At 39.8% G+C, this 25,905-nt stretch overlaps 1 protein-coding gene across 2 annotated transcripts in view; it reads left to right on the top strand.

Annotated features, from left to right (window-relative positions):
- The first annotated feature begins 12,622 nt into the window (after positions 1–12,622).
- gigyf2 (GRB10 interacting GYF protein 2) overlaps positions 12,623–25,905 on the top strand; it is a 135,708-nt gene continuing 122,425 nt past the window's right edge. For both annotated transcript variants that reach the window (XM_059651035.1, XM_048542022.2), the window contains exon 1: positions 12,623–12,736. The gene's annotated coding sequence lies outside the window, so the exon portion shown is untranslated. The remainder of the gene's footprint in view (positions 12,737–25,905) is intronic.

The raw sequence follows: 25,905 nt of genomic DNA, 5'->3' as shown, positions 1-25,905 counted from the left end.
AGGAAGTGTGGAAACTTAGAGTTGGATCACCATTTGCCTAGCAGTGGCACTGTGCAATGGCTTGATTTGGGCACTTACAGTTTATTAAACAAGCTGCTTATTGTTGGAGCTGCTCAGACTTAATGCAATTACTCAGCTCTAATGCTTTCCTTGTTTGGTATATTTATTAAGGCTGTGTGAAAATTATACCGGGCAACTGAAAGATATCATGAACAATTTGTGACAAATTCCCATGTGTATACTCTGACATTTTCAAACTTTGATTCACCAGAAAAATCCAGGTGGACAATAACTATTCATTGGATGTTGTTATGGTCTCAGTGGTCAGAGGGAACTTAATGATAGCATAATGGTTCAATTTGTTCCTCCTGGGACCACTCTTTCTTGGGTACTTGGGTTGCCTTCTCAGTCTGAGTGTGTTTGGTCTCCTGAAGGTAGATGTCACCCTAATTTTCTTCTTCCTGCGACTATGAACTCCCCTCAAACTGGCCTTCCTTGTTTTCAAAGTCTTGGATTTAGCCTTGCTTTTGGCAGTAACAGCTTTCTTCTTCACCTTTGGAGCCATCTTAGAAACGTGTTACCTGACCTCCCCAAAGCATACATTACCTCTCTCAAAGGGATACTTGATGTCCCTGAAAAGGGTACCTCACCTTGCCAAACAGCTTTAGCATTTTTCTCAAAGGCCTAAAGACAATAAGTCACAGTTTGGAAATGCCAGCAACTAAAATTGGAGGTGTTTGAAAGTAGTTGTGTGTTTACAAAAGTGCAAATTACTATCACCCCTGAACCATCCCACTGGCAGGAATGCTGAGTGCGCATTCGGGACCAGAACTTCTAGAATTGGGTCTCCAGCGCCAAATTGGCTAAGGAGAGGAATCCTTCCAGCTTTACAAGCAATCAGTTCTCTATTTTTGTTTCAATCTGGTCCATTAAGTACTTGTAACACTTTTTATTTTCATTTCAGATTTCCAGCATCTGGACTATCTTGCTTTTGAATGTTTAACAGGGCTGTTTTTAATCAGTTACCAATGATCCAGTACATTGATCTAGTGAGTAGCTAAGCCAGACAGACCAGGAAAGTTTCAGTTTCAATGCTGAGATAATGGATCTGAGGCAGAACAATTGTCTAAGCATACTTGAGTTAAGGAAGGATTCAAATTTTTGATTTCTATCCTGTGATTCCTGCTAAACTGTGAGCTTTAGTGGACATCAGATGAACACAGGATCAGATTTGCTTGTGTTTGCACCCTGACGAGGTTCATGAATGAATAAAGGCTCCATGGATAAGATACTGCAGAACAATACTCAAATAACGGTAAACTTATGACACAATCTCACATATCTAACTCTTCCTTTTACATAGAAAATAACATAAGGTGCTTCAAAGATAAGATTATCAAAAACTGGCATTTAGTGTGTGCACGAAACTTAGGAGAAGTAATCAAACATTTGGTCACAACAGTGAGTTTTGAGGATACTTTTAAAGGTGGGAGTGGAGATGGAGAGTAGAGGAAGTTCCAAAAATTTGAAGGTAAGTTAAAGCCTGGTAAGACCATAGACCTGCTCTCTCATTAAAGAGACAGAACAGAATTGAGTGAAGGGAGTGTTTTGCCACCAGAAGTGGAGTACATGAAGGAATGGGTCTGCCGGGGGACAGGTTCAGAGAACTGATGGGTATGGGGGGCATAAGTCTTGAACAAGTTGGTGGATGAGGCCATGGAAGATGTTGTATGTGAAGATTTTAATTTTGATGAATTGTGGAATGGGGAGTAAATTTGGTTCCTCCATTGGCAGTCATGCCTTCAGGTTCTAAATTTTAGAAATATCTTCCTTAACTTAACTTCCTTAACTCTCTATCCTCCTACAAGAAGTTTCTTATAAGCTATCTCTTCAACAAAGCTTTTCGCCATTGTCCTAATATTACCTCACACCTACAAGAGGCAGGATCTTGTTTATAATGCACTTTTGAAGCACCTGTGTTGTGATCTTCAGCAACAAGGAAGATAAACTTAAACTTCTCTTAATGACACAGCATATATTTACATATGTCATAGGGAAAATGTTGGAAGCTGTGATTTAAGATGTTATAGAAGAATGGCTAGAACAGCTCATGGTAATCAGGGAGAGTCTACATGATCTTGTGAAAGTCAAACATTGTTGAACTAATCTTTTGATATTCTTTATGGAAGTAACATGTACATTGGATAAGGGGGAACCAGTGAACAACTCTTAGATTTCCAGACGGTATTTATTAAAGTTTTACATCAAAGGTTATTGTGCAAAATAAAAGTTCATGGTGTAGTAGCTAGCATATGATCATGCATAGATGCTTGGCTACCTACAGGAAGCATAAAATAGAGAAGGGTCCAGACCCGAAATGTCAGCTTTCCTGCTCCTCTGATGCTGCCTGGCCTGCTGTGTTCATCCAGCTCTACACCTTGTTATCTCAGATTCTAGAATCAACAGTTCCTACTATCTCCAAATAGGAACAAATGGTCTTTTTCAGATTGGCAAACGTAACGTATGGTGTGTCATAGAGATCTAAACACACAAAATGACTGTTTGACCCATTGTGTCCACACTAGTCAAAAACAGCTATCTAGCTATTCTAATCCAATCTTTAGCACTTGGTCCGTAGCCCTTTATGCCTTATTATAGGGGTCATAGTGTCATGTGTCGTAAAGATCAGTGTTGGGACCTCAACTGTTTATGATTTGCACAAGTTACTTGGATGAAGTGATTGAAGGGATTGTTGCTAAATTTGCTGATGACGCAAAGATAGGTAGGAAATTAGGTTGTAAAGAAAATATAAGGAGGCTACACAAAGCTGTAGATGCATGAAGTAAAAGGCAAGATCTGGAAAGTAAAGAATAACAGGAAAAGATGAAATTGACCATCTTTGTAGGAAGAATAAAACAGATGCATTTTATCTAAATAGCCCGTCAAAGACAGAAGTGGGAAGTTGTGTGTGGACCCTGTGGAGATTGGAGAGGTGCTAAATGATTATTTTTCATCTGTTTTCACTGAGGAACAGGAGAATACTGTAGAGGAGATAACTGAGTTACGGGCTACTAGAATTGAAAGGATTAAAGTTAGTAAGGAGCAGGTGTTATCAATTCTAGAAGGTGTGAGGGTAGATAAATTCCCTGGGCCAGATGGGATTTTTCCAAGGATTGTCTGGGAAGCTAAGGAGGAGATGGCGGAGCCCTTGGCCTTGATCTTTGAGTCCTCATTGCCTACAGGTTTAGTACCAGGGGCCTGGAGGATTGCAAATGTTGTGCCCTTGTTCAAGAAGGGCAGTAGGGATGACCCAGGTAATTATAGACCTGTGAGCCTAACGTCTGTTGTAGGAAAAATTTTGGAAAGGATTATAAGAGATAGGATTTATAATCATCTAGCAAGCAACAATTTGATTGGATATAGTCAGCATGGATTCATCAAGGGCAGGTCGTGTCTCACAAACCTCATTGAGTTCTTTGAGAAGGTGACCAAGCATGTGGATGAGGGTAGGGCAGTTGACGTGGCGTACATGGACTTCAGTAAAGCCTTTGATAAGGTTCCACATGGTAAGCTATTGGAGAAAATGCAGAGGCACGGGATTGAGGGAGATTTAGCTGTTTGGATTAGAAACTGGCTTTCTGTAAGAAGGCAACGAGTGGTGGTTGATGGAAAATATTCAGTCTGGAGTCCGGTTACTAGTGGTGTGCTTCAAGGATCCGTTTTGGGACACAGCTGTTTGTCATTTTTATAAATGACTTAGACGCAGGCATTGGTGGATGGGTTAGTAAGTTTGCAGATGACACTTAAGTCGGTGGAGTGGTGGATTGTGTGGAAGAATGTTGCAGGTTGCAGGGAGACTTAGATAAACTGCAGAATTGGGCTGAAAGGTGACAAATGGAGTTTAATATTGATTAATGTGAGGTGATTCACTTTGAGAGAAATAATAGGAAGGCAGAATATCGGGTCAATGGAAAGATTCTTGGTAGTGTAGATGTGCAGAGGGATCTTGGCATCCATGTACATAGATCCCTGAAAGTTGCCACCCAGGTTGATAGTGCTGTTAAGAAGGCTTACGGTGTTTTAGGTTTTATTGGTAGAGGGATTGAGTTCTGGAGCCGTGATGTCATGTTGCAACTGTACAAAATGCTAGTGCGGCCTCATTTGGAATGTTGCGTGCAGTTCTGGTTGGCCCATTACAAGAAGGATGTGGAGGCATTGGAAAAGGTGCAGAGGAGATTTACCAGGATGTTGCCTGGTCTGGAACGCAGGCCCTACGAAGAAAGGCTGAGGGACTTGAGTCTGTTCTCATTGGAGAAAAGGAGGCTAAGAGGGGATTTAATAGAGACATACAAGATGATCAGATGATTAGATAGGGTGGACAGTGAGAGTCTTTTTCCGAGGATGATGACTTCAGCTTGTACAAGGGGGCATAGCTTCAAATTGAGGCATGATAGATTTAAGACAGATGTCAGAGGCAGGTTCTTTACTCAGAGAGTGGTAAGGGCGTGGAACGCCCTGCCTGCCAATGCAGTTAACTCAGCCACATTAGAGGCATTTAAACAGTCCTTGGATAAGCATATGGATAATGATGGAATAGTGTGGGAGGGGAGGGCTTAGATTAGTTCACAGGTCGGCACAACATCTAGGGCCAAAGGGCCTGTTCTGCGCTGTATTGTTCTATGTTCTATGTTCCAATAGTAAGAATTGGCAGAGCCCTGAGAAGCAGATGGATCTGGGAATCCTAATGCATGAAATGCAAAAGGCTTTTGTGTGTGTACAGCAAGTAATTAGGAAATCTAATAGCATCTTATCATTTATTGTGAGGAAATTCTACACAAGAATAGAGAGGATATACCTTAGTTACACAAGGCAATGGCATCTAGAATACTCTCTGTGGACTTGGTCACCTTATTTAAGGAAGAATGTAAATGCATTGAAAGCAGTTTTGAGCGGATGTCACAGACTAATATCTAGAATAGACAGGTTGTTTGATGAAAAAAGATTGAACATGATAAGCTTTTAGTTGCTGGAGTTTAGAAGAGTAAGAGACAACTTAATTGAAACTTGATATAAGATCCTGACAGTCTTGTCAGTGTAGCTGTGGATAGAGATGTTTATTCTGTAGAAGAATTAGAATGGTGCAAGGAAGGTCACCAATTTAAAACAGAGTTGAGGTTTCTTTCCCTGATAGTGGGTCTTCAGTTTTTGGAACTCTCTCCTGAGAAGGTTGTGGTAGTACAGTCTTTGAATATTTTAAAACAAAATTTGATATATTATTGTTAAGCGAGGGACTGAAATTTTACCAGGGTAGGTAAGAATATGCATTTGAGGTCTCAAACAGATCAAAGAGATTTGATCTCACTCTGGTGAAGCTGATTGAGATGCTGAACGGCTTCCTCCTATTACCAAATCTTATGTCCATATAAAAATTCATCCATTGATCTCTGCTAAATTCAACCCAAAATCTTGGAGGTTGAAGAAAAAAAATCGAACGTACTTCAACACCTAGTTCTTTTTCTTTAGTTTTATCATACATATTTTTAACTTATAAACATCATTTTGGTATTTTTGGATATTGTGCCATAAATATTCCTTTACCATTTTCAATATGTCTCGTCTCATGTGACATGAAAGCATGAATCATTGAATGCTGATGATGTACGAGCACAAACAAGCCACTAGGAATGCAAACTGGAGGTTTTAATTCCAAATTGCTGATAAAATCAGAAGCCTCCAGCATCATTTTTATATAACAATTACTGACCTACTTCTTTGGAATGGGTATTCACCTTATCCCAAATCTATGATGGTTAAACTATAGGTAATATGTTTACAGTGGGTTGGAGTTTTTCTTTTCATCTTAAACAGTTCCCCTGACATTGTTCCATCTGTCTGGGAAAGAAGGGGTAAGGCTGCGAGGGAGAAAAAGGCTGAAAATGTTCCCTATAGCCTTCATCAAATCTCACCTAATCAAATATGAGAAGAAAATTAGGAAGCAATGAAAGTGAAAAAGGGAAAGTAAGAACATAGAAATAGCAGAGAGAAGAACAGACCTCTTAAGGGTAGACATTCTTGGAGGGGAAATGGCAGTTAAGTAAACTTAGTCAAATTTGAATGTAAAATAGTGTAGATGTTGGAGATTTGAAATAACAACTGAAAAAATTCTGGAAATGCTGCTTTTTAGTTGTGTTTGGGAAAGGGAGTGCTACAATAAATAGAAACAAAATAAAAATAATTGTTTGTCATCACTCATTCATCCCTCTCCATGATGATTTAGACTGCAAGTTACTCATCTGTAATAACCTCTCACACCACTGCTATCCTCAGTAGGTCTAAGAACATTTATGGCATGAGAAACAGAGTTAGAGTTTCAGGTCTAATATCTTTCACAGAATACCAAAAAACTGGGTCTTTCTTTACCAGATTTTTAACAATGGATTTCAAAGACTCCAAACTATTTCAGGCACAAATGTCCTTGTTCTTTTAATTGTTGTAGCTACTCTAACCCACAGCAGCATTGGACTTTCATTCCCCGGGAAGAAAGTCCCTGAAAGTGTGCAATGAGAACTCAACCAAAAGTTTTATTAGAACTCATTGAGGAATTGGAGATTGGAAGGTCACACTGAGTGGGTGGAATTCCAGTTCCATTGAGGTTCTGACAGTACATCCATCAATGTTTCCAAACCAAAAAGTGCAAAAAAAAGTTGAATTAATAAAACCATAGGCTTCATAGGATGATTTATTCTATTTTGAGAAATGACAAAATTAAAAGGTAATAAAAAGTTATACAGAGTATTGATAAAAGAACCCAAGTCATCTGAGATAGAAATCTTGAAAACAGTTCAAAGCATCATTGCTCTGATGAAGTAAAAAAATCAATAACATAATAAAACATTTGAGGTACTGAGCAAAATGAAATTGCAGTGACCAGTTAAGAAGCAGTAGAGAATGCCGAGGTATTAATAAGGAAAATATTTAGATGTTATAAGGCCATATAAATCTAAATTAGCTAACTGTTAATTGCTGGTCTAAGATCCTTATTTGAAAATGGATACTTCAATGGGATTAACACATGAAAAAGAAAATATTGCAAATGTTAGAAATCTGAAATGAACATAAAATTCTGGATATCTGAGCCAAATCCATCTGTAGTCAAAAAGAGTACAGGCAGATTAATATTTTAAATTGTGGTTCTTTGTTAGACTTCAGTTCTAACGCAGCAACTGCAATAAACATAGTTTGTCCTTTGTTTTTACACATGCTGAGGAATCTGCTGGTAATAAGTGAATCTCTTCTTTTTTTGTCTGTTAATAATCAGACTGAGCCCATTCCAAAAATCAAGACAGTGTCAGATCTATTTATTCAGTAATAAACTTTGGTTTTCTATTCCTACTTATTCTCTGATTGTGAGAATGATTGAATTTTGCAATTGAACAAAAAATGTAAATTGAAAGAATTGCCTCATATATAAGAACGAATCAAAATGTTCCTGTCGTACCATTTCATTTATATAAGATGACATGTCCAGGAATGCAATTATCTGGGTGCATTTGTATTTATCTACATTTGGTATTGCTTATAAATTTGGACAAAGTAATATATAATGTTCATTTTATGCAAAATATTTTAGATGAGTTTTTTTGTCCAAATAATGTTGCAAATTATTCTTTGTTCAATAATTGTCATCCTGTTGACGGGTTAGATGTTAAAATGTGCTGTATTCTAAAATTCTATCACATTGACTGTAGTACAAACTCAACTCACAAAAGTATTTAAAAATGCAAAACAAAAGTGCAGGGCTGCCTCTGAGAATCTCAGTTGCAATGACTTGTAATATACCTAACCTTTAACATAATAAACATTCGAAAGTACTTCATAGGAGCATCATGAGTCAGAATTGTACACTGAAACATGAAATGTTTTATTCATGCTGATAGCCAAAAACCCAGGTCAAAGACAGAAATTTTAAGAAGCAATCTTATAGTAAAAGATCCTTTGCAAAAAGGTGACCATAATACAATGGTTGAGCTTTGTGATATTACAACTGCAGAAGATACACATTCATTAGTTACAGTTGCAGTGCCAGTGGTGTCACAAGCTGTGCAGATTCCACCAAATTCAGTTTTTTTTTGGAAAAGGCTGGAACTAACAAATGTTATAAAGGTGCTCCACATGAAATAATTTCTGTGGATTTGAGTTGTGGAGATTGATTGTGGAGATATCTGGACTGTGTTTTTTTGAAAGGACAATGCAAAGTCCATATTAGAATATGTGTTTTTTCAACAAGACATTTCTTGGAAACTACATGGTTCCAGATAATTGTTTGAACTCATTTCAAAGATACTATCTGTTTGTTTTCATGACTGAATTTCATGGCAGTTCTGTTTGAACAGAGATTGCAAGCTTGGAGATTGTGTTTTTGAATGTTTCAGCTAGGGAAAGCCCACTGTAGAACAAGCTGCTCAGCTTGAGCATCTTGTTTCTGAAACATTTTTGCCATGAAATCAGGGTGAAATTTGAAACCTGTTCTTCTGGAAAACTGACTTTAAAATCTTCTCAATGTTTTATTACCTGAGCAAGTTCTGTCTGTCAAGAGCCCAGAAATAATTGCGCAAGATTAGTTCCTCAGTCACATATGCAAAAAGACCAGATTGATATGTTAGAAAATTCTAATGTCTTCAAGAATGACACCATTGTCTAAAAGGTTTTTTCTAAATGAAACTCAGCAGAGTGAAATCAGTGATAATGGGAACTGCAGATGCTGGAGAATCCAAGATAATAAAATGTGAGGCTGGATGAACACAGCAGGCCCAGATGCTGCTGGGTCTGCTGTGTTCATCCAGCCTCACATTTTATTATATTAGAATGAAATCAGTCTTTTTTTACCAGAAGACTCTGTGGTTTTTGTGTGTGTGTGTGTGTGTGTGTGTGTGTGTGTGTGTATCTCTGTGTGTGCACATGCAGGGGGACATGCGTGCATATGTGTGAGTTTTGGCATTATGTAGAGGAGTAAACGTTCATATTTTCAAATTACAAATTGTGTGTATTAACCAGTTCTGCCTCTTCATTGAATTTTTTTTGTAGTAAATCAATGATGTTGCATTTATTAAATAATTCTGGTTCATAGATCGTTTCATTCTAAATATAATAGAGAAAGCACGTGATTGGCCGCATTGCAACTTGGGTAGAATGTTCTCATTTAGTAATGCAACCCATGGAGAAGTGGACTGTAGTGACATTGCATTCTTCCAACCTCAGTTGTAACACAGACTAGATAAATATATGCCTAATGTATTTAGGTGTTAACTCATCATCTGAGTCTGCTCTTGTTTCATGCAAATCATCTTGTGCTTGCTTTTGTTATTCACACAACTGAAGTTGTAATGGTGTGCTAATTCCTTTTTTTGTCCCTTTCCTCCACAGACATAACACAGTTCAATGTTGTACCAGGGTGAAGATATGGCCAATTGTATACATTTCAGACTGTCTATTTGGTTTTGAATTATAAAAATTGCAGCCAGGTTTCTTTCATCAACAAAGAAGAACTAATTTATTACAACTAAAACAGTAAATATAATTAACACAAGCCTCATGGAATTTTCAGCTACTATACCCTAACTCCATCCCATAGGCATTAGTGGGTCATCAAATGACAATAAAACTTCATAAGAAATTCCATTTTTTTCACAACGTGACTCAAAATATGACAAGAGCTGTTCTGTCATGGATTACGATAACAACTGCACATGTTGTGTGGCCCACCTTCCTTTCCTGGGGTTATTCCACCCTGGTTTTTGAAAACATCACTCTAGCATTCACCTATATACACAACTTAAGCTTTTTCACAAATATGGACTTTCACCAAACCAGTAATGTATGTTTGTATGAAATTTAATGTGGCTGAGAAGCCCGAAGCCCTCAACCCCGACTACCAACTGTACTAATCTACTAATTTTGCTTATGGCTTCGTATGAGCTTCCTAAGTTCCTGGGACAATTTTAAACATTTAACTCACATACTTATTTTTACCATAGGACATCACCCTGAGTTCTGACGGTACAGAGCTGTCCAATTTGTTGACTTCCCTCTGAACTTCTTCTGAAGAAGGGCCACTAGATTTGAAACATTGACTTTGCATTTTCTCCACAGATGCCGCAAGGCGTGTTGAGTTTCTCCAGCAATAGTTGTTTTTGTTCCTCTGCTTATCCAGCTTCTCTTCATAACTAAACTGTACCAGGCAACATCCTGATGAATCTGAGATAATGGGAACTGCAGATGCTAGAGAATCCAAGATAACAAAGTGTGGGGTTGTATGAACATAGCAGGCCAAGCAGCATCTTAGGAGCTCCTAAGATGCTGCTTGGCCTGCTGTGTTCATCCAGCCCCACACTTTGTTATCCTGATGAATCTCCTGTTCATTCTTTTCAGTGCAATCAATTTGTTCCTCCAGTGTGGTGACCGAAACTGCACACTGCACTCCAACCAAGGCCTACCAAAGTTTTGTGCATCTCCCTGCTCCTTTAATCTGAGCCATGACTGATAAAGGCAAGTGTCTTGTATGTCTTCCTAATTTGTCCGACCACTTTTAGGAATCTGTGGACAAGCATCCCAAGATTCGTCTGTTCCTCTGAGCTTTTTAATGTTGCGTCATTCATTGAATACTCCTGGTCTTGTTACTTCTTCCAAAGCCCATCACTTCACACTTACTAGGGTTAAATTCTATTTGTCACTGATCTGCCTACCTGACAAAGGCATCTATATTGGCCCGTACGCTAAAGCTTCTTCCTCACTGTTAACCACAGAGGTAAACTTCATGTGTCCTGCAAATTTACTTAACTTTGATATTATAAACCCTTTCTTCTTGCAACAATAAAAGAGAAAGATATAGAGATAGTTTCTCTACCCCTCTATGACCATTGTTATTGATTCATTTACTTAGGAAGCTGAATGAATCAGTGCTGGCAGGTCCTCAGCAACATAATGGTTTTGACTTTTGCTACTAGGGCAGTAGGGCACTGGGGGGGCACACACTCCTCCCATGAAGAGGAACAGGCTTTACAGTTGATATGTCTGCTGGAGATTGAATGCCTAGAGGCCTTACTCCAGGACGATTTGCTGCAGTTGGTCGCAGCAGCCTCAATCCATGCCAGCTTTGTTAGCCTCACCCTTAGAAAAGAGGAATAACTTCACATTGCTGTCTGACTCACATGATTCCAGACCCACTGCAATTTGTTTGACCCTGATTGGGCTCTGGGCAATTAGCGATGGGTAATAAATGCTGGATTAGTCGGTGACACCCACATCCATTAAAGTATGATGGAAAAAAAATCTAATCAGTCAGGACATCGAGGTGTGAACAATAACAATAGTCCTAGAATTAACTGAGCCTGCAACCTTTCAGAAAATAAATTGCCGATAACATGTAATGACATGAAAAAAGGTGAACAATGAAGTTCAAAATGAGTTCATATCCTTCGAGGTGCAATCAACTAACCCTGAGGGAAACATCAGTTTTAAATCTCTCAGGGGGTTGTGAGTCTTCAGATTTCCTTGTTGTGGAGAGCTGTGGGTGTGGCAGAGTCCTTGAGTATATTTAAGGTTCTTGTTCAGGAGGGAATCAACTGTTATGGGAAAGTGCAAGAAAGTTGATGTGAGAAATCTTGGCTCATTCATGATCTTCGTCATTGGTAATCTATGCTAAAGGGCTGCTCTTGCTTCTGTTGCTTGTGCTCAGAGAGGAGTCAGGCAGACCTCTACCGAGGGCCACACCTCCACACCTCTTCTTCAACCTCTGCAGTCACATGTAGGCCAGACCAGGTCAGTAAGGATAGCAGTTTTCTTCCCTAAAGTACATTAGTGAACCAGATGGGGTTTTCCCCCATCTCATTAGACTCTTAATTCCAGATATTTACTGAATTCAAATTCCACCATCTGGCACAGTGGGATTCGAACCCAAGTTCCCAGAACATCAGAGATAATGGGAACTGCAGATGCTGGAGAATCCAAGATAATAAAGTGTGAAGCTGGATGAACACAGCAGGCCAACCAGCATCTCAGGAGCACAAAAGCTGACGTTTCGGGCCTAGACCCTTCATCAGAGAGGGGGATGGGGTGAGGGTCCGCCTCCCCCTCTCTCCCTATTTATTCCAGAACCCTCTCACACTTTATTATCCCAGAACATCAGTGGGTCTCTGGATTAACAGTCCAGCGATAATACCACGAGGCCATTGCCTCCCCTCTTAAACGTTAACTTGAAACGTTAACACTCCTTTCACTCCATAGACGCTGGTAGGCTTGCCGAGTGTGCCCGGCCAATTCTGTTTTTGTTTCAGATATCCCGGCATCGGCTTTAAATTCTTAGTTTTACTTTGGAGGGAAGCCAATTTTGCTTGATCTGCAAATCATTTAAGCACAGAGAGGTGGCGTGTGCATTGGAGGCAAAGAAGAACCGTGCGACACAAAGAAATAAGGGTCAATGTTTTCAAACAAAGTGATCGGGTCCCCGGATGAATGGGCTGGGTGATTGAATGAACGAATGAATGAAATGCAGTGGAGCTGCCGCCGCCTCGGCGCATGCGCGCGGGGTGACTGTCCGGTCGAAGGCGATGTGCATCCGGGAACGTGGAGCTGGTGCCCAAGTCACGTGACGCCTATTATTCCGCCATCTTGTCACCGAGGAGAGTAGGAACGCTGCGAGTGAGACGGCAAGAAACCTTCTTTTTCGCAATCTGTGCAGGTAAGGGGTTGGCACCGACGACCTGACAGCTCGTTTCCGAAGTGGGAGGAAGAAGGTCGTGGACGTCGCTTCCGTGTCGGTCCCGGGTTAGGGAGCCGACCTCACGCTGTCTGACCACCCCTGCTCCTCTCTCGCTCTCTACTGTCTCTCGCCCCCGGCCGACCCCTGTCCTCACAAGCCGGTCACAGGCCGTGCCGGATGGGAGCTGGCAGCAGCACATGGCGCAGGCCAGGTTGCTGATGCGGCCGAGCCGTCATCCCAAAGACAAGCTGCATTGAGCAGCTCCCTTGACTGGGGAAGCCGTTGCCTTCTCGTCACCCCCCGCCCCCATTCAGAAACAGTCAATCATCGGCCTCCTGAAGCAGGCTTCAGGGACGGAAGATGGCAGGCTGTCCGAGTGATGCAGCACCGTCCCTCCTCATCGTCTCGTTTGCGTTAAGACTGGCTCGTTTAAGCTTCAACTGCTGTCTGGATTACAACAACGATCAGAGTTAATCATATTTCCTAGTAGGGAAGTCTTCCTTAAGATGTTCACACCTGCAGCAATAAGTGTGTGGGTATTAGGAATGATCTTTCTGTCTTTTAAATTTTTGAGTGTTTGGAACGATGGCGACCTGCTGTCGTGTGGGGACACTGATTCACTTATCTGTGTTTTTAAAAATTCACACTTTACGTTTGTTTCTCATATCCATATGGAACGTGGGGAAATGGCATTCATGTTTTTGAAGTCTGATTTCCTGATGTCACATGTATTCTCTTTCACTTAGTGAGTGCTGAATTCACTGCAATTTTCCAGATTTCGTTTGCAGTCTTGTGGTATTATGATGGCTGTTAATATTTTTGTGTTAAACATTTTAGATTTGCAGTGACGTCACAATTGTTACCTGTCACCAGATTAGTGTCTACGTTGATGCAATATCAATTCCAAAGTGCTTGTTCAAACAACTTAAACATTTTGGTTGAAATTGTTTGTTTGTTATGGATTCTTTGCTTATTGTATGATGTATTTTGGTATGTTCTTCCTTCTGACTATTATTGAATGAAGTTAGTCACGTTGGTATTTTCTGAATGCATTTTGTTGGATGTTTTGAAGTATCTGATATTTACAGCACAGTTCCTGTATACGGAAGCAGAATAAATTTGCACTTTAAACAGTTTCATTCACTTTCAGTTGCATAGTGGTTTGATTTATTTGTGGCATTACAAGTGCATACTTTTAAGATTTTGAAGATATGCTTGTCTCAATGTGTAAAACACTGTAATTTTAATTAACTATATTACAGTAAATGTTTGTTTGTCAAATAAATTTACAATCAGTTGTTTAAAGTTACTTTACTTACCCAAAATAATTGGAGTGTTATTTTAAAACATTTTTTCAAGTTTGTTTCTCTACTCTTGGCCCTTATTTTATATTTATCAAATCTGTTTCTCACCCTGCCCACTGCAATGTATTAATTAAAAATGATGCAAGATTTTGCAACAACACTGAAGAGAGAGCTTTTTAACTGAGATTATTTTGCCAACGTGTTGCAGTTTCATGTTGTTTTGATTTCCTGAAGGCAGGCTGGTAAGTCCCTTTATAAACAGTGCCTCACCCTTTGCAGAAGTTTTAGTCGAAATTTGGAATGGAGCTGAGTAGCCGAGTTAATTCATGATGTTACAGGAATAGAACTGCTGCCCAGTTTCAGAGATTAGGTGCTAAATTCTTTGAGACTGCTGTTTGTATCTTGAAAACATGTCATGTACAAATTTGGAATGTCTGATTTGGGTTCTGTTAAAATGTCATCTTAAAGAAAAAGATTTAAATTTGCACAGTGCTGTATCACCTCTTAGAACATTGTGAAGTATATTGTACCCAGTGAAATGTTTTTTGAGCACAGTCATTGGTGAAATAATTTTGAATGCCCCTTCAATTCTTTGCTTTTAAGTACGGTCTCAGTATCTCCAACGTCATCCAACTGAAGTCCTTTATACTTGGAACATTTCTACTCAGTGTTTAGTGAAGTTTAGTTCTTGGTTTTTTTTGTTAGTGGGAAAGTCTTTGGTTAGTTTTAAATTATGCAGATCACTGTTAAACTTTATGCAGCAAAATAAAATGTTATGACAGATTTGCAACAAATTTTGATTTTATAGGAATAACATTTGGAAAATTTGTGCCTACTTTTCAGATGCAGTTCTAACTAAAATGCTTCACATCTATCTGGGGGCTTTGCGTATGGCAGAGTATGCATCCAGTATGGAGGGGTGGCACATTTAAACCTTTTACTGCTGCAGATTTAGAGTCACTGTTTTCTCATTGAGATAATTAGAAAAGTACCATACTTCTGCTGGCCACAATTCTAGAAGAAAACAATCAGAATAAAATGCTTCCTTTTTTTGTTTTCCTTTGCTATTTCTATGTCTGCATGATACCGCAAGTAATATAAGTGCATGATGCATAATAATTTCTCTTAATAGTAACTAGTAACCTCATACTTTTGTTCCAGTAGTCGTCTTTTAATCTTTTGAGGTCTATGTCTATCGTTGTGGAATTTCTGACATCTGGTTTTTTTTGCTTATTTTGACAGCAGCAAGTGTTTTTATGGCACTTAACTAATAAAACATCTCGATTTATAGGTCTGTTTACAAATCGCAATTTAATGTGGAGGTTTATAAAGTCATATTAGGGGCAGATGACCAAAGCTTAGCCAAATAGGTAGGGGTAAGTAGTAAGCAGTGAACTCTGGTACTTTTTACACTGCAATGGTTTTGCATTTTGCTCATAAGTTCTTGTATGAGTCTTTTAATACTTTTCAGTATTAAATTGTCTAACATCTTACTTTTACTTGGTGTACCTCACTGTAATTTTTAGTTCTCATTCAATTTGTCAAGCCTTTAACATGTGACCAGTTCAGCCTTGTTGCATTTTCTTGATGTCCAGTATCTTTCCTCTTCCTCCATTTTTTTTGAGCATTTCCTCATTGTTGCCTCCAACTGAGGGACTGCATTCTTATCCAGAACCACCTCTATCAGTATTTCACTTTGTCTACTTTTGTCAGCTTTATATTTCAGCTCTGTGTAACAGTTCCCTCCGAATCTTTGCAAATAGTTAAGGATGCATGGGTGGATCCCCTGGATAAGCATTGAGAAATTTAGAATTGAAGTCAAGGTAGAATAGAGAGAAAGTTGAGAGGTTAGGTGTAGGGTAAGGTAGCGAGGATCTTTGAGAGACATTGAGCTACAAGTGGGAGAGATGACAGACCAGATGATCTTGCTGTTTGTGATTTAAGAAATGTCCATAAGATTCTTGGACTGCAATTTAGTTTCTTTGCCGTCTTCACTCCAGACAACACTGATATGTATCCTCCAACAGTAAACACAATATACTTTTAAACTATGTGCAGCCATCTCTGGGTATGGACTTGAACTAATCATATTACTCACTCATATTTAAAACAAACATCATTCTTTGTGTATAGGTGACCCTGTCAAGGCAATATTTGTTGCCAGTCTCCAGTATCCTTTGAGAAGATGGTAGTGAGGTTCTGTCTTGAACCACTAAGTATGCCATAGTACTGATAGGGTGAGTTCCAGTAACCTGACCCTGTGGCAACGAAGGAGTGTGATATAATTCCAAGTCAGAATCGTGTGTGACTTGGAGAGCCTACAGATGATGCTCCCCAAGCGTTTGTCTTTCCGGTCGGTAGAGGTCATGAGTTTGGAATCTTATTCTTGGAACCATTGATTTTAATGGGGCTAGTCCACTTAAGGTCAGTGCTAACTTCCAGGCCGTTAATGGTCTGGAATGCTACTAAATGTCAGCTAAAAAGAGATGGCTATATTGTCTCTCTTTAGAGCAGGTGTTTTCTCAGTGCTTACAAAGTGAATATTACTTGTTACTCATTAGCTTCTATGCTGTCTGTTTTATAGCATGTGGCAGTGGACTCCTTCAGTATCTTGGGAGTCATGAATAGTATTGAACATTGCAGTCATTGGCAAACATCCTCACTTTTGACCATATGATGGATACACTTTATTTTGGCTGTAGATAGTTAGGTTTTGAACCTCACCCTGAAAACCACCTGTGCAATGTCTTGAGACTGAGGTGTATACCTTCCAGAAACCCCACAAATCTTCCTTTGTGCTGGAACATAATTTGACTAGTGGGGATCTTCCCAATGACTTCAGTCTTGATGCCATTAAATGTTTCTTTGTCGAGGACAATTTTCTGATTTGCAAGGTAACAGGAAATTCCTGAGTTTAGGGCCTAATGCAGTGATTGAACAATTAAGATGGTAGTTCAAGCGGCCAGAATTGGATGAGCCCAGATATTAGGATTAAAGGATTGGAGGAGGTTGTGATTGTGATCGCTTGGGGAAACATTAAAATAACTTTAACAGTCAGTGTAGGTCAGTGACCAGATTTAATGCATATATGGACACATACAATGAAACTTTTTTGTCATGTTTACACAGTTCTGAATGTGGGTGGTCACCCAAGAATATGTTGAAATAACCAAGTCAAGAATTATCACATGTATGGGAAATGGGTTTTGTAGCTGAAGAGTTGAGGTAGAAGTGAAGTTGGGCTGTGTTCTAAGAGGTAGAAATGAGGTTTTATCTGACCACATTTGTGTCAGCCTTCTGTCAATGTTGCAAATGACCTGTTTCAGCCTCAGACATTGTGTCATTGACAAAAAAAAAGGCTTTGGTCTTTCCAATGCTAATTTCCAGAAATTTCTCATTCAGTGATAAGAGTTGGATAAGTCATCTGACAATTTAGTAGGGAGTTGGGGTGATGATAGTGACATGGAGCTCGGCATAATGTTACATATGAAAACCCAGGCTATATTTTAAACCCTCACCGAGGGACAAAATGGAAGTTAAAAATGTGAAGGGACCAAGAATAGATCCATGGGTTATTACAGTGATATAAGAGGGGGATGAGTATCCACAGCTGATGAGACTTTGCCTATGTTTAAGTAAGAATGAAGCAAGATGAGTTCAGTCTTAACCAGATGAGAGGCAGTCACTGGGTATTGAAACATGATGGTGTTGTCAAAATAAAGCCATAGAATCATACAACATGGAAACAGGCACCTTTGGTCTAACTTATAATTCCAGTCTAGACATTCCAATTTGACCTAGTCTCATTTGCCGGCATATGGATCACGTCCCTCAACTCTTCCTATTCATATACCCATCCAGATGCTTTTAAATGTTGTAATTGTACCTACCTCCATCACTTCCTCTGGCAGCTCATTCCATACGCACACCACGTTTTTGGATGAAAAGTTACCCTTTTTAAAATCTTTTTCCCTCTCACCTTTAAACCTATGCCCTCTAGCTTTTAAACTTCTCCCCCCCAAAAAAAAACCATAGCTACTCACCGTATCTGTTAAACCCTGTGATTGTATAAACTTGTAGAAAGTCATCCTTCAGTCTCCAATGCTCCAAGGGAAAAATGTCCCAGCCTTTTCAGCCTCTCCCTATAGCTCAAACCACCAGTGTGGCAACATCCTTAAATCTTTTCTGCACCCTCTCAAGTTTAACAATATCCTTACTGTAGAATGGCAACCAGAATTGTATCCACTATTCAAAAAAAATGGCCTCACCAATGCCCTGCACAGCCACAACATGACATCCCAACGACTATATTCAGTGATTTGACCAATGAAGGCAAGCATGCCAAATGCTGTCACATCACTGTCTACCTGTGACTCCACTTTCAAACAACTATGCAGCTACACCCATAGATCTTAGTTCGTCAGCACTCCCCAGATATTAACTGTATAAGTCCTGCCTTGGTTTGCCTTACCAAAATGCAACACCTCGCCCTTGCCTAAATTAAACTCCATCTTCCACTCCTCGAACAATTGGCCCATCTAATCAAGGTCCCATTATACTCTGAGGTAATCATCTTCACTCTCCAATACTTCACCTATTTTGGTGTCATCTGCAAACTTGCAAACCATACCTTCTGTATTTGCATCCAAATCATCTGTATAAATGACATAAATTAGTGTACCCAGCACTCATACTTGTGGCACACCGCTGGTCACACGCCTCGAGTTCAAAAAGAACCCTCCACCACCACCCTATGTCTCCTACCTTCAAGCCAATTTTGTATCTGGTTGGCGAGCTGTCCTTGGATCCCATGTGATCTAACCTTATTGAACCCTGCCGAACACTTTGAAGTCCATGTAGACAATGTCCACTACTCTGCCTATATCAATCATCTTTGTCAACTTCTCAAAAAATGCAGTCACGTTAAGGAGACACGATTTCCCATGCACAAAGCAATGCTCGCTATCCCTAATCAGACCTTGCCTTTCTAAATGCACGTAAATCCTGTCCCTCGGAATCGCCTCCCACAATTTACCCACCACTGATCCATGGTTCGTTGTCTGTAATTCATTAGCTTTTCTTTACAGTCTTTCTTTGGCTAATGTGATGCCACTATTTAAAGACTGCAGGCAGGTCAACTGGATTAGGATGAATCTTAGTCTGTATGGTGTCATTTTTTTTTGTTCTGGTGTTGTACCAGGGTTGAAACCAGATTGAAGGTTCAAACCATGAAGTTCCAAGAAAGGTGGGTGCGGATTTGAGGTGATGTGGTTGGTGAGGAAAGGACAATGGGTACCAGTTTACAGGCATGTTGAAGTGAAGTTGTTTTTTCCATTTCAACAAATTTCGAGAAGGACCTAATGCAATCAGAAGTGAGAATCTGGTTTTCATCCATCTGCAGTCTGACTTGTCTGTTTCATTGTGATCTATTACGTCTCCTCCACTGCTGGCTAGTTGGGTGAGATAGCGTTCACCTCGCTTCACCCATCTTATTGAATCCAAACCATCACTCGCACTGGTTCTGATTTCTTCACAACTTGCCCCTCTCATTCCCAAAGATTTGTCTATGATATTCTAAGGTAAATAGGGATAAAGCAACAAATGCTGGCATTGCCTGCAATGCTCACATGGCATGAAAGAATAAATAAGCAGCTCAGTTTTGAGGTAAAGATGCGAGGAGGTTGGTTTCATCATTTGAAATGAGTTGAGGGTATGTAGGAAGAATGGGGAGAGGTTAGAGTTTGGATAGGTAAATTGGGACCCAGTGAGCCAGTAAAAGGAAGCTGTAGGCATGACATTGAGATTTTAGACTTGCTCACCACTCCAGTCATGAGTTACTTCCAGTTATTGTTGGAGCTAAAAATGAAGGTCCTGGACAAGAAGTTTAAGAACATGAATTTAATCACCAACATTCTCTTTTCCTTTTTAAGATGCTGCTCAAAACCTAACACTTGGACAGAACTTTTGACCACTTATGTCATCTCCTTTGACATGAAGTTAGTTTCCTTTTGTGTCTGTTCCTGAGAAGCAGCTGAATACACTCTTTTATGCCATTCAAAAGTGCTATATGAGCAGAATTTGTTTTCTGTCTGTGTGTGCACAACATTTAAGGTAGTATCTTTTCTCTTCCCCTTATCTTTTGACTTCCCCAAGGTTGTTATCCACTATACCTGTACAACAATGCTGGCTACTTCAAAACAAACACATCTGACACCAAGCTGTTTCTTTCTACCATCACTGCATCGCGTCTATACTGTTTGAAACATATTAACTAACACCAGTACTAGATTAGGCATCGTTTGAGAAGATGGTACTTATTCCCTTTTAGCCCATTTCCCCAAGCCTTGTCGTTGATTTTTCTATCATCTCTGCATCCGTTTTCAGTTCTAGGCTGAATAGCCTATCCCCCACTGTCTACCTTTGTCTTTCCTGATCTACGTTTATTTGTTGACTTGCTTCAAATTAACAATTAAATTTTTATCTTCATGCTTAAATTCCTTGATGTTCTTGACCCTCCATTTCTGTTACCACTAGCCCTACGTATCATAGAAGTTTTGCAGCGCAGAAAGAGACTAATAGGTTTATTGTGCCTGCATTTGGCCCTTCAGATGAATATTGTTACTTAGTGCTAGTCTCCTGCTTTTTTCTCTGTATCCTTACAGAATCAAATTCTCTTCTCCCACCAGAATTCTTCACTCTGTGTATGATTTCTTGTTCATTCTCTCGACCTCATTTTTCGTCACCATTGTTTCAGTCATCTAGGCCTTGTTTTATATAACCATGGTTCATTTGGTGGCGCATTCCTCTGACTTGCAAGATTCCATGTTCATGGCCCTGGGCCTTGTGCGCAAAGATCATGACTGAGAAGTCCATTGTTGCACAGTTGGAGATGCTATATTTCAGATGAGAGGATATACTATCACCTCATTTGCTTGAGTGATGTAAAAGGTCATTAAGAGGAGCAAGGAAGTTGGCCACAGCCAGTGTTTATCTCCTTGATCAATGTCACAGATAACGAATTATTTGGTTATTGTCTTACTATATGTGGGATTTTACTGTGTTCTGATTGGCTTCTGCATTTTCCGCTGCACTTCACAATTACTTGACTGATTATAAAGTGTTTCTCAGATTTGTGTGAAAAGCACTTTATTACTAAATGCAAGACTCTTTAGAAAAAATTCTCCACTGTTCTATCCTTTCTCATTTCTCTTAAACTCTCAAACCTACCCTTCAGTTGTGGTTTTGTGAAGCACTTTAGAAGGCATTGGTTTATACTTGCAAACATGATTTGTTTTGTGTTGGATTCCTTAGTAATGTTAATTGAAGTAAATGCTACCAAGTGGCATGATCTGGGGTTTAAAAGTTATTGTCACTTCTAGCTAGTTTTTTTTCATGCACTTTTGCTGAGCTTTTATCTTTTGAAGTACACTGTTTCTAATTTGAAACAATCTGTAAATTAAATAACCATAGGCAACTTTTCACTTTCATATTACTCTAGTTAGTGTCTGAGGATAGTGGCTGACAATGTTTATAGCAGTTGGGTGTACTGGTAGAGATCACTGCTTGTTATTCTAAAAATGATATAAGTTTGTAAATGCACGCAACTCATGTAAATTTGCCAGAGATTCTAGTATTCAGTATAACGTACTGGGCAACTTCTCAGAATAATGTTATTTACTTCTAAATACTTACTGGAATAGCAATTTTTTAAAATTAAATTGCTTCTTCAAATACTGATTAATGAATATAACTGAAAGCTGTGTAAGGGGATAATAAAATAGTTTTTAAAAAGTGTGATCAATGAGGTATATTTTAAGAAATGTGTTATTGGAGGGACAGGTGTAAGTTTTAGGGAGGAAATTCTAGAACTTTGGTTCAGGCAGCTGAAGTCACTGTCACTAATGGTGCAATGATTAAATTAGTGATGCTTAAGAAACCACAATCAGATGAGCACACTTACTTTCTAGGCTTGTAAGCCAGAAAGAAGTGAGTCAAGGCCATGATCGGGAGGGTTGAAAGCAAAGATGAGAATTTTAAGCTCAACTCTTGCTTGACCAGCAGCTGATGCAGGTCAGTGAGTGCATGAGTGATAGGTGAATGGGACTTGGTCAAAAGTTAGGTCATCCAAAGCTCTGTTGCCCACATGTACCTCAGACCAGGAAAGGATGGCAGTTTCCTTCCCTAAAGGAAGGAAATTAGTGAACCAGATGTGTTTTGTTTTTCTGACAATAGACACCATTAGATTTTTAATTCCAGATATTTATTAAATTCAAATTTCACCATCTGCCATTGTGGGATTTGAACCTGGGAGCCCATAACATTATCTGGGTCTCTGGGTGAACAGTCCAGCGATGAAAACCACTTGGCCGTTGCCTCCCTGATTTGTCCAATGTGCTGCTTTGGTGATGGTTTGCCTTGAGATTGCAGAAAATGATTTTTCTTAATGGATTTGCATTTTGATCATTCAGTAATACATGGATCTTCTGCAGTCTGCATAATCCAGTATAAACAGCGTTCTAGCTCATAGTGCACTTGTTACTTGCCTTACTAGGGCAAAATATGACAGCTGCTTCTGAAATTGAAGAGGTTTGGTCATTCATCGTCCCTTACCCTTGCTTCCCACCCTCCTCCCTGCCCCAACTTTAGGTTGCAGGAAAAAATAACAAGCACCTCAAACATTTGGCAGTTTCTGAAACTTGAAAACAATAGAACTGTATTCATGTCCATGAAAATCTCAATAGATTTTCCCATTTCTTAGATGGATGTGTGTTCAGCAAGGAGAGTTCAGTTTTGCAGAGTAGCATTGGGTTATATAATAAATCAAACCCTTTTTTTTGGATCCAGTTATAAATTTTACACATTGTCACCGGAAGAGCGAGTGAATACCCTTGCTTTATAGCTTGCTCACTTCTGTTGGAACCTGACTATTCATTTGAAGTATGGGGATTGCTTGGTGACAGAGACCTCTTGACTTGGATCCTGCGTTTTACCTCGTGTTGTAGGATTCAACTTGTGGGCTCTGGTTTTCAGAATTACTGTGTATCTGAGTTTGGACGATCCTGTGGTCTGGGTTCCCATGTTCAACTGACTGTGAAGTACCACCTTTGGTAGCCTGAAATTCAACACGTATACCACATGGCCAATCCAATGAATGTGACCTCCGATGAGCAGGCTGCCAATACCAGGTTTGGGCATCTTTTGTTCGACTTTGTGTTGAAGATTTTCTCCTGCCACTGGATTTGCAGATAAATATTAAGTAGGAAATATCAAAAGTAGCTAGTTGCTTTTTGATACTGGTAGGCTTTCGAGGCTGCAAACAATAGAGGAATGACGTGAACCACTCCCTGTAAACTTTATCCACTGCTTTGAGACAAACTAGAAACTCTCTCCAAAGCTTGGGTTGAGTTGGCCAAATGTTATTTGCCTTTTCCATTCAATGGGTTATTTCATCATTCATCATCCAACGTAGTTTCTTTGAGAAGGATACTCACACGTTTGCAGAAATTCTGCACTGAATTAAGGAATGGATTGTTGATGGTGTCAATAGGATCTTGAAAGTTGTGCCCAGAGCCAGGTTGATCCAAAAGCTGACTTTTAGATGTATTGTAAGGCTGACCCATTCTGACAGCGGGCCAAAGCCATCAAAATGCAGCTTGATGTCTTTGTATGTAAACTCTTGTGATACACTTGTCAGCAAAGGCTAACTGCATGACCTGTGGAAGTTTTGATCCCAGCTGAAGGCACTTTTCGGACAGTTCAGATTCCAGAATGAAATTTGGACTACTGCATCACGTATTTAATTTTTGCAGTTGCCCATTGTTGCGGTCAGCGAAACCTTCTTGTGAGACAGCAGGTACTTGTTTTTTTAAAAAAACCCAAAATTTGATACAAAAAACCCCCAAAAATAATGTGTATCAGTTCTAAATACCAAACATCTACACGTCTAAACTTAGTTTCAACCTGTTTCCTGACACAATCTTTCAGACACTCGATCCCAGAGAAATATCACTCTTTTTATAAAAGCGCTGGACAAATTCCGCATGGCCAACAATTTCTGTGGAGAGAGAAACTGAGTTCACTCTTCAGATCCAATATGATCAGATGTGAAACATGAGCTCTGTTTCTGTGTTGTCAGGTCAAGTCCAGCGGAAGGTAGGGGTTGGGTTGGCTTGCGTCAATCAAGGGTTAGGGAAATAAGTGATTGGGGTCTGGTGACAAAGGGTTGGGTCAGATCTGATGGTGGTGGTGTGTGGGGATTGGTCTGTTGGCAGCAATGAAATGGGGGAGGTGTTGAGGTCAGGCTAGTTTCAGGAATGAGCTGAGGAGTTTCATGCCCAGTTGTTTCCAAGGGTTGGAGAGGTGATGCAAGGTGTCAGGAGGTGAGATTTGGATTTGTATTTGTCTGTTCTGAGGAAGGGGGACCAGACTCAAAATGTTAACTCTGTCTTCTCCTCCACAGATGTTGCCAGACCTGCTGAGCTTTCTCAGCAACTTTTTGTTCCTGAGATTTATTATTAACTTCCTTGGAACTCTGCTAAGTCTCTGATCTAAATGGAGACGTTTGGATGGTTCCATGCATAGAGGAATTACCTAGTGGAAAACTGAGTTCAAATGTGCATCTCAAATCTGTACTGACACACTGGCTACCTCATCAGTGGGAAGTCTGTAACATCGCAGTCCAACACATTTTGTTGAAACTGACACACTTGGATCATTGTCACAGAATGGCCCTTTTGAGAACTTCCTCAGAACTATTCCACTTTCTTCTACCTCAGTTTTGGTTTTGATTTTGATTTCAAAGTAATAATCAACATGTTTCACCTGAGTTCGTGGAGTCTTGCTTTGCCGTAAGCTTGAAGTGGAGTGATAGCGTTCAAGCAATAAAACCAGTGATGTCTCAAATGGAGAGAGATTATGGTACCTTTGTGAAACACGTGCTGTAATTTAATGCGCTTTGCCTCCCAGAATTTTTTTGTGTGTATGCAGTATGTTTTATTTGTTCATGGGAATTGGGTGTCACTGGCTGGACCAGCATTTGCTGGGCACCCCTAAATCTCCTGGAGAAAGTTGTGATGAGCTGGCTTCTTGAACTGCTGCAATCTTTGAGTACAGGGATACTCAGGGCTGTTAGGAAAGTATTTTCAGGGTATTGACCCAGGAAATGTTGCAAAGGAATGGTGAATATGGTTCAAGATTTGTGTATGCATCCAATGCTGTAGTCTTTCTGGGTAGAGATCGAGGGTTTGGACAGGTTTGTTGTCTGAAGAGCATGGTTGAGTTACTGAAGTGCACACTCACTATGCTTTTTGTGAAGAGAGTGAAAGTTTAAGGTGATGGATGAGGTGTCAGTCAAGTGGATTGCTTTGGCCTGGATGGTATCAAGCTGCTTGAGTGTGACTGGTTTTGCAGTTTTTCAGGCCAGTGCAGAGAATTCCATCACCCTTCTGACTTGTCATGTAAGTGATTGATAGGCATTGCAAAGACAAATGGTGAGTTACTCATTGTCAAGTTTCCAGTCTCTCACCTGCTCTTGAACAGAGTATTTATATGGCTGTTTCTGTTCAATGGTAACCTGCAGGATATTGAAAATGGGAGATTCAACAGTGATAATGCCGTTGAATGTCGGTTGACATTGGTTAGATTCAATTTTGCTGGACATGGTCTTGGTATTTATGTGACACAATCATTACTCTGTCCTTATCAGCCCAAATGTAGGTGTCCAGATCTTGCCGCTTATGGATGTGGACTGCTTCAGTATCAGAAGTGTCATAAATTGGATTGAACGTTGCACCTCATTAGTGAACATATGCACTTCTGACTTCTATGGTGGAGGGAACATCATTA

Source organism: Stegostoma tigrinum, chromosome 14 (genome assembly GCF_030684315.1).
Source record: "Stegostoma tigrinum isolate sSteTig4 chromosome 14, sSteTig4.hap1, whole genome shotgun sequence".
Lineage (NCBI taxonomy): Eukaryota > Metazoa > Chordata > Chondrichthyes > Orectolobiformes > Stegostomatidae > Stegostoma > Stegostoma tigrinum.
This window is presented reverse-complemented; position numbering and strand designations above follow the sequence as displayed.